Source organism: Aulonocara stuartgranti (assembly GCF_965226115.1).
Source record: "Aulonocara stuartgranti genome assembly, chromosome: 16".
Taxonomy (NCBI): domain Eukaryota; kingdom Metazoa; phylum Chordata; class Actinopteri; order Cichliformes; family Cichlidae; genus Aulonocara; species Aulonocara stuartgranti.
In genome coordinates, this window is record NC_138952.1 from 2,060,942 (window position 1) to 2,070,064 (window position 9,123).

General features: G+C 41.1%; 1 long non-coding RNA gene across 1 annotated transcript; it reads right to left on the minus strand.

Moving 5' to 3' along the window:
- Positions 1-5,998: 5,998 nt before the first annotated feature.
- On the minus strand, positions 5,999-6,771 carry LOC309690719. The gene is made up of 2 exons (XR_014271804.1): positions 6,536-6,771; positions 5,999-6,212 (listed from the first exon to the last, which is right to left on the minus strand). It is a non-coding gene; the product is annotated as an uncharacterized lncRNA (long non-coding RNA).
- Positions 6,772-9,123: the final 2,352 nt, after the last annotated feature.

A 9,123-nucleotide genomic window follows, 5' to 3' on the forward strand; every position in this document is an offset into this window, starting at 1 on the left:
AAATCTCATTGAGATTAAAAATCTCATTTCCAATCTTATTTCATGTTACATGACAAAAATACAGACAAATAGGGTACAAATAATACACACAAAGCTTTGGACATGTTTATTTGTCACATCTGTGCATCTGAAATAGTTGCAGTACATGAGTCTGTCAATAATACCGTGTAATATTAACTATATACTGTCTGAGGTGGGATTGTTGCTATGGCTGGACTTGGTCTCTGACTTCCTGATAAAGACTCATTTTCTTTCACCTGTGACCGCTGAGGAACAGTTACCATGGTAATAGCATTCCGTGTGACTGATTAACGGTCAAAATGTTTCCATTTTGTGTTCTTTGTGTTAAAAATGTGATCACACGAATGGGAAAAAGATGTTGTTTCGGCTTCTCTCCAGAAAACTGTGATCAAATTATTATGCAAGTTTACTGAGCAGTTAGACTCCGCTCATTCAAATTGCTTCAGATCAAAAAGTGTTCATCTGTAAATTTGGGGAAATTTTTTGTTTGAAAAAAGATTGTCCTACAATTTCATGATTAAAAAAAAATGAGTGCATTAACTGTAAAGGAAATTCTCCGATCATTTTTTCTGCTTCTCCCACTCTTTCAGTCTTTCTATTTTAGCTTTTTTTGGTGATAAATTGCTAATCCCACTAATCAGACTGTGAGAGGAGTGTAGGGTGACATATTTGGGGATAGAAATATATGACCTACAAGCAGCTGAACACTGCGTTTTTCCATTTGTTGATGCAGTGTGTAATAATGGTCAGTAGTGTTGTTTTTATTGGCTGTATGTATGATCAGCACTCTCACAGTGTTTTCAGTACGCGGTGGGAGCTCCTGTGATAAATTTGTGATTTCTGGTCACTGCTGTGGGAAAAATGGTGAATGGTTTCAAGAAATGTCTCTGAACATTCCTGTGCTGTAAAATCTTACGGGAACTAGTCTTGAGTCACAGTAAGTGTTTTTGTGTGCGAGTTGAGTCATCGTTCTGAAACCAGTCGCAAAGTGGGGTCAAAGGTCAAATCAGGTTCTGCTTGGCTCAGCCTTATTTCCTGCAGTCTCTTGTGTGGCTCCCGAGAGCCAAGCAGGGAAGTGACTGAAAGCGAAGGCTTCATTCAGAAGCCTTATCGTGTTTAACGTCCTCTCATTCGCACACAGGAGTTCGCTATAATGACACAATTGTATCCAGATGATTCTGATGGAGGGGAGGAGCTCTTTAAAGTCTTCTCTCACAGGAACATGTTTACTTGCTCTGTCTGACCCAAACACACACACAGACCTGACAAATGGAGTTAAAGCCTCTGATTGAGATAACAGTGATTATTAGGTGGCGCTTTCATCATCCACCGACCAAACACAATAAACTAGTGCTACTACATCTGAGTATCCAGCGGGGACCATTACAATAGCATTGCAGTTTTAGACCTTAATTTATACTCAGTTACAATATGTTTCATAACATGAAGGTTTTTAGCTAATAGCTGAACCTAGCCCTAAATGGTCTGTTTGTAATATCAGTTTAAACCAAAGCTGTTCTGGTGTCCAAAAGGCAATCTTTAAACACAACAAAGAAAACTGAGTGTGGCCCATCTAATCCATAACGTAGACCTTTAATCCTCCCATGCATAAAGAACAAACCCACCAGTTTCTGTTTCCGATTTGGAGCCAGTTCCCTCAACGTAATTCCAATCAGCGACACTCAAACAACCATACGTCTCAGTTAGGCCTTCTCTCACAAACATTTTGCGCTGACTTGGAGTAAAACATACCAGCCGTGAGCCAACCATCTAGTGTAATTTCCATCCTTTCTCATTTTCATGTGTTATTTTGAACTTTAAATCACAGAACTGGAGGAAAGAACAAAGCCGAGTCTCTAAAATATACAGTCACTGGTTATCATGATGTTTTTTGGATCTTGGATCTCTGGTATGGTTGGTTACGGTTGAAATCGAGGCTATTCATAGCCATAGTAACCATGCAAGACACAGACGCTGATGAAAATGCAATCATGGTTTTGTGTGCATGTGTGCACACGTGGTATCATGGGAAGGTTTTTATCGAGCGAACTACAAGTCCAGACTGTGGGGTGAGATGCTGACAACATGGTCAATATTTCCATGAAGTCAGCCGTTCCTTCTCTTCACACCGGCCTTACATTTTGCTGCCATCAGTGTAGCGTGGCTTCGTCCCTGGTGTGCTGCCAGCTAACAGACAGAAACACCTCACATCAGGCTCTAAAGAGCCCACACTGCATGCAGCACAAACATGCTACACACTGCAGAAGTATTGCAAACATTAGTCAATATCTTTATCACTTTAACTGTAACAGTTTAAATTCATCTTTATCTGCGTTTTTTTAAACTTTTTATAGTTTATAAATTTCGATGCCACTCTACATTAGTGTTGACTGCAGAAGGACCACAATTAACATTTTCTCCCACAATGAAAATTATCATTACAATTTTAATGGAAAAAACCCTGATATTTATTTATTTGAGATTTTGTAAACAAATGTCTGATGATATTGCGCGCCTAAAGGCAGCACCTGCATGTTACAGAGCCTGTAAAGCCACTGTTAACACCCTGCCACCATTACCAGGTAATTTATAGCTTTAATTACAGACAGAGCGAATAACTGAAAGCACTCAAAACCGTTCCAATAGGTATGACCCCGGCAGGTCCTCCGCAGGGTCAAAGAGGATCACCATCACTCAAAGAGGTTCAGACCTGGGAATCTGCACTGGTTTGACTTTTGAGTTTGAGGTACTTACAAGTTCCCCAGCTGAATGTGAGACTGTCAGAGTGTACCTTTCTATGTGAGCGTATTTAGAAAAATTACACGGAGAAAAGCAACAGAAAAATCACTTGAACTCCCTCCAAGAATGCTGTACGTGTTCGGAAAAGAAACTGATCTAATATACACAGGATTATAGTTTTGCAATCAAAAAATTAGCTGCAGCCCATTAAACAAATGCATACAAGTACACATCATTGCCAGAAGCAGTAACACTAACACAAGAAGCATATTTCTGCAATGCTGTTAAATAAAAGCTTTCCAAAAGACCAGAAGCCAGAAGATGTTGAAAAACAAATACAAAATGAATTGCATGTAAAGAAAATACTTTTGTTAACCTTCATTAAAAATGGCTTGTATCTTGTCATCGCTTACATTCTGATTCTTAGTGCTACCCCACGGATGCAGGACAATCCGGAGTTTTCTTCTCATTATTGTTCACTGAGGTTCTCCTCGTGGGCAGACCGACCATCTTCTTCTTTTTATATCAACTTTGACTGCAAACATTTGTTTTACTTGAGCCACGGTGAGTGTGGAAAAGGGGAAACTGTTATTTCACCAACAGTCTCACTTTTTTATTTTTTTAACTGTCGTCCCTCAAGTGGAAACACTTTGGAAAGATGTGCTTTTTCTGGCTTCCCCTTTGGTCGCAATGGTTCCGTTTCTTCACTCAGACCTTTTCCTCCTTTCTTGCCTTTTGGGGAAATTATGGTTGAGTGGTGGCAGCATGCAGACAGTCCGCGGGCAGCCTTGGACTGCTCGTCTACCTGCAGAGAGCAACTGTTATTAGATGAGAGCAGTGCCAAAAATATGCGAATATACTCTTCCTTGTGCTCTGCTTGGTCCATCAGCCGGATGACGCACTAGGAGCAAGCACTTGGCAAAAGTGGGAATAAAAAAATTTCCTTTTAACAGGAAGAAACCTCCCGGTGAATCAGGCTCAGGGAGGATCAGCTATATGCAACAAACAAAATCAGCTGTGATTTCATAAATCTTACTGTAATAAGAGAGTAATATGCACATATTAGTAACTGAAGACCAGTCTCTTAAGAATAAAATCCCATCTTTTCACTCTTTAAGTCACTGGCCCAATAAACAGTGACATTATAAAAAGATTAAATTGAAACATTCAGGAACATAATGCTTTGTTTAGTGAATTATTAACTTAGAAGTGAAAGTAGCGCCAAACACTGCAGAAAGCACAAAACATCCATTAAACATTTAAAAAATGGCAGATATAGTTAGAATTCTTGCTGCATTACTTTCCCACAGCATATTTTTTTTAGATTTCCAAAGATTTCCAAAACCAACCAAAACCACAGTAATATCAACCAGATTCAGCCAGCGAAATGTCTTAGTTGGAAAAAACACATTACTGGTTTGAACCCCTGCATGGTTCCATATGTCTTTGGTCAGGTCGAGCGTGCGTGAGTGTGTGGTCTGCGCACGTTTACACAGGAAACTCGTAGATAAAAGTGGTGTCAGCGTATGTTGTTCTTGCATATTTGTGTTCATTTATATTACACCGAGGCGAGCCTTTGTGCGTGAGCGACTGTGTTTGCGCATGTGTTGATGCTGTGGGTGAGCAGGGTAGGGCAAAAGACCCTGATGTGGTTAACTACGCGCTACTTCAACACATGGTGAGGGGGACATGAAGCTGCACACGCTCATTAGGAGTGTCTGGGAACCTCCTGTGTCGGTGTAAGTGCATGGGTGCGCATGTCTGCACGATGGCCTGGGAATATTTGCTCCATACACTAGGAACAGCTGGCCTGCTAACCCCCAATGGTACACCACTATCACTATCAATCTTCCTATGAATATCTTTCTCTTCCACTGTATGAATATGGACATTTTCCTCTTCTGTTTGTGCATTTCACTGATGTTATTCATACTACGAATCTGACAGCTAACATTTAACTGCCTGTGTGGTTTGATTGGGTTTGATATATGATGCTTTATATCATTTCAGATGTGTTTTCGCTATAGAGGGAAGCCCGTGTTTTCCCTTTTGTGTTTTTCATGTGGCGGCAGTGTGACTCGAGTGCAGCTGAGATGTGGCAGAGTAAGGAATCTTCTACTAAAACCAGTGGCTGAGTGCTTTTTCTCTCTTTTTTTTCTCAAGGTTTGGTGGATTGTTTATTTTTATTTTTATTTTCAAATGTAAACACACACACATTCAGCTCTGAAGGGTTTTTTGTAACACAAATGTGTTGAATGAATGAATGACCAGAAATATCACACAAAGAGCTAGAGAAGAGCTACGAATGACCACAGAATACTTCACCTGAATGATATAGTGCAATATTAGTCATCCACCCTAAAATAACAGTGTCATTTATTTAAAAAGAAAAAAATGGGCACATGTCAACCAATAGCCTTGCACAGAGGAGGTACATGCATGTGTCAGAATGCCAACTTGTGCACCGTATGAAAAGAAAGTTTTAACATTTAGATGTGCAAAAAATACACTGAAATTTTTGGATGTCAACAAACATGTAAAGTATGTCAATATTTGCTAAAAGCATACGTGCATGCATTGGCATTTGCTCCCAGCTTTAACTTTAAGGCTTTAATGAGAAACTTCACATCAGTGCAGCTGAGCTCGTAGTCGGCAGGCTTATATACCATTTCCAAAATAACTTTGTTAAGTGTCGTGGTATCATATATCTGTTTCACAACACACAGCTCTGTAAATTGTGGCTATGACACATGTCGAGGTTCTCCACGAGGTCCTGTGGCGGTTCCCCGAGTGGTTCCTTGAGCGGTTCTCGTGGTGTTTGCTCTCTGAGCAGCTGCACAGAATCAGAGCCAATCCGCTGCTGAGTTGACTGTTCTGCTTCCAGAAGTCAACCAACCCAGGCAAATGGGGCTCTGCTTTTCCAGAGATCTCGGGCTCCCGGGATAAAACATCGTTGCTAACAGGAGGCCCCGGCAGGCAGGCAGCGGTCACCACAGCACCGGCCCATGGGCCAGAGGGAAACACCCTCCCTGCGGCTTCCCTCTCATGACAAATATTAAAGACCTGGCCTTCCACTTTGGCCATTTCTGCTTCCCTTTATTTGCGTGCCATTTTGTGGTGGTGTAAATAAAAGAAAAAAGTCAGTGTAATAGAACACCCCATTATGTGTGTTTAATATCTATAAGAATACTGCAAAATCCAAAAATACAAGAAAACAGAAGCACATTAAAACATCAACATCTGTTGAAGCGCTTTTTCGGAAGCTTAATTTCATTTATTTTCCCATCGTAGCTCCTGTTAAAACATGAGAATGCATTTTTTTAAATGCTATTACAGAAACCATTGCAGTCTCTCTCTTGCTGTCCTTCTTTTTGCTCCCTCCTCCGGTTTTCTCGCACGAGGTTATGGGATAAGTAGCTGCGTCCTCAAAGCAGGGCAGTATGCGTGCAGCTCTGCAGCAGATACACAGAGGATAATTGCACTAAGACGAAAGGATTTACTCCCCAACAACATAAAATCATATGAGACACTGGCTGCAGCTAGATTCATTGTTAGCTTTAGCCAGCTTTATGTAGCACTTTATCCATTAGTCAAGTCAGGACTAATTTTCTCTGTGAACCATTATGTGACTCATGAAACATTTGTGTGTGGTAACTCCCAACTTCTCACAATCCTTGAAGTAAAAAATATATTAACAAACACATAATTCAGTCTTGGTGCGCTTAGGTGTTGACCTGTATAAAACAGGGATTATAAAATGAATACCTCATCGTACCTCATGGGCCCGAGGGGCTACACTGAAAGCGAAGAAGGCATGTGGGAGAAAGTGATGTGCAGAGGGTCTCTTGTGGGTCATCCATTGCATTCTTTCAAAAGGTAATGATTCACCTCGTTCACTTGAAGTTTGCTTGCAGCACCTTGGGTGTAATGAAGACTTATAAAAACAATGTCAGAATGGAAAAGAAGGTCAGAGAAAGAGAGAAAGCCACAGCTCGTGGACAAGGTAGCGTTTGTGAGGGCACTTTTTTAGGATTATGTGAGGAGAGAGACAAAGTTTGAAATCAAACTCATTTTCTCCTCTTGCAGAAGAAGACATCTGGAGAGCAGGTGTTGCAGCCAGCTGTGGTCGTAAGAGAGACACGGTGCAAGAGCATAGGTAACTGCGCCCTCTACAGGTCACTGGGAAACATTACACTCCGCCTTACAGAACAGGGATAGGCCGAGACATGCCCAGGCAGTCTGAGGACAGATTGCCCTCCAGCTGTGCAAGGTGACTCAGGTGTCAAACTGCGTTTAATCAAGACGGGCAATAAAGATAAAAATGGAGTGTGTCAACTTGAATTTTCAGTTTGAAACATTTGTGCCTGGTCCCAGTGCTGTAAAGAAAGTGTAACAATGACACGGCAGCGACAGCTCGAAAATGTTCCAACGCAGTGGATGCCAGAGACACTAACAAAGTGTGATGTTGTAAAGAGCAATAAAGCATGTTTATGGCATCATGAAAAAAAGGCCAGAAACAAAAATGTAGTTAATGATGAGTCTCACAGGAGAAATGGCTTTTGGGTGTTAGATAATGTTCTTTTAGTCTCTAAGCTTTATGCCAAATCGGCATCCTTTACCGTCACTGCGTAACACGTCTCGTTGCCCTGGCAGCAATGCTTAGCAATTCTCATTAAAGAGGAGATGAAAAACTATCTCAGCGTGACACAGCATGTCTTAAGTAGGCTAAAAAATACCATAGGTCGGTGATTTGTTCTGTCTTGTAAAGCTTTCCTGTGTGTGTGTGTGTGTGTGTGTGTGTGTGTGTGTGTGTGTGTGTGTGTGTGTGTGTGTGTGTGTGTGTGTGTGCAAAAACTGCAAAAATGGAAACCTGTTTACACCGTCATGTGTTGCTAAGAGATTTTTACAGCACAAAATTATTGGAGCCAAACTGTAGTTGAGGGCTTCAAACGCAGCACTTTTATGGCTGCAGTAAATCATCGGGCAGATGTGTCCTCGTATGCAAAAGATGCAATTTGAATCTGAGTCTTGGAAAGTATACGCAGATTAAAAAAGTGAAATGTTTTGGAGTTTGAAAAAACACATTTCCAGATAACGCTGCTTTAATCAATCAAATCACCACAGCAAATAAAAAATAACAACTGAATTAAAAAGCATTAATTGGACTGACAAACTATTTGAATTATAACTCTTTGTTTTGTCACACAGCGGTTATGTATGCATGTGTCTGCCCCACAGTTAAATCCAATCATCCAATTTCTATTTAAAAAGTGGTTTGTGTTGTGTTGGTGGGTTTTGGTCAAGACACCCCAGACAGAAAGTCCCTTGTTTTTCTGTAGAAATGCAGATATTTACAAAGTGCAAAGATGAACGCACTTTTGTAACTTTGCTTGACTTTGTTCACAGTTTTCCTTTAGCTGGAAACCTTCAACCTAGAAAGGTGGAACAAATCCAAGCATGGCATAAATCATAACCTGTAAATGTTACAAAAGACCTCAAGCGCAGAGAAAAGCAAGAGTGCACGTAATTATCTTTCCACTGCTACCTGTGAGCCCTGGGCCCTAACAAAGCTTTAAGCCTGAGTTTTTCACTGTACATCACAGAGATAATCTCCAGATGAAGCTCTCAGAGCAGTAATGATGTTTAATCCACTCGCTAGGTGAAGATAATAACCCCGAAAGTTTTTTCTGCTCATTAAATGCAGACTGTCAAGATCTTATGATAAAGAGCAGTGTGTGTGTGTGTGTGTGTGTGTGTGTGTGTGTGTGTGTGTGTGTGTGTGTGTGTGTGTGTGTGTGTGTGTCTTTTTCTCAAATCAGTCAGGTAGGTATTTGTGTGTGTGAGAGTTTGTGTATTTGCACATTCCTGCAAAACCATGCATTATAAGCTTTAGTTTGTCATGCCCTAAAGATGAACTTGAGACTGCATCATTTGACTTCTTAGCTTTTGACATGGCTGCCAGTCATCATCAGTGGCTGGATGAAACCAGAGCTGCTGCCCTCAGAGGATCTTCCCTCACCCCATCTCTCTCTCTCTCTCTCCCTCCTTTTACGTTCTTTACTGCTTTGTCTTCTCTTTCTTCCTGCTGCAGTTCTCCTGTTCATGCACTGGGCAGGTAAATCTGATTCATATGACTGTGCAAGAGGGGCCCCGTGCAGAGGTCAGCACTACAGGTGCGACACTGTGCTGCAGAGAAAATGAATCAGAATGATCTGAGCCATACCAGCGTACTGTAATGTAAAGATGGAAAAAGTCATTTCCATATGAACTTACTGCTCCAAAGTTTGGCTTTATTGTGCGCTTAGTGCTGAAGAAAGTAGTGCAACCTGTCTGGAAAGCCTTTCAGCTGGGTCAGCTTAGCAC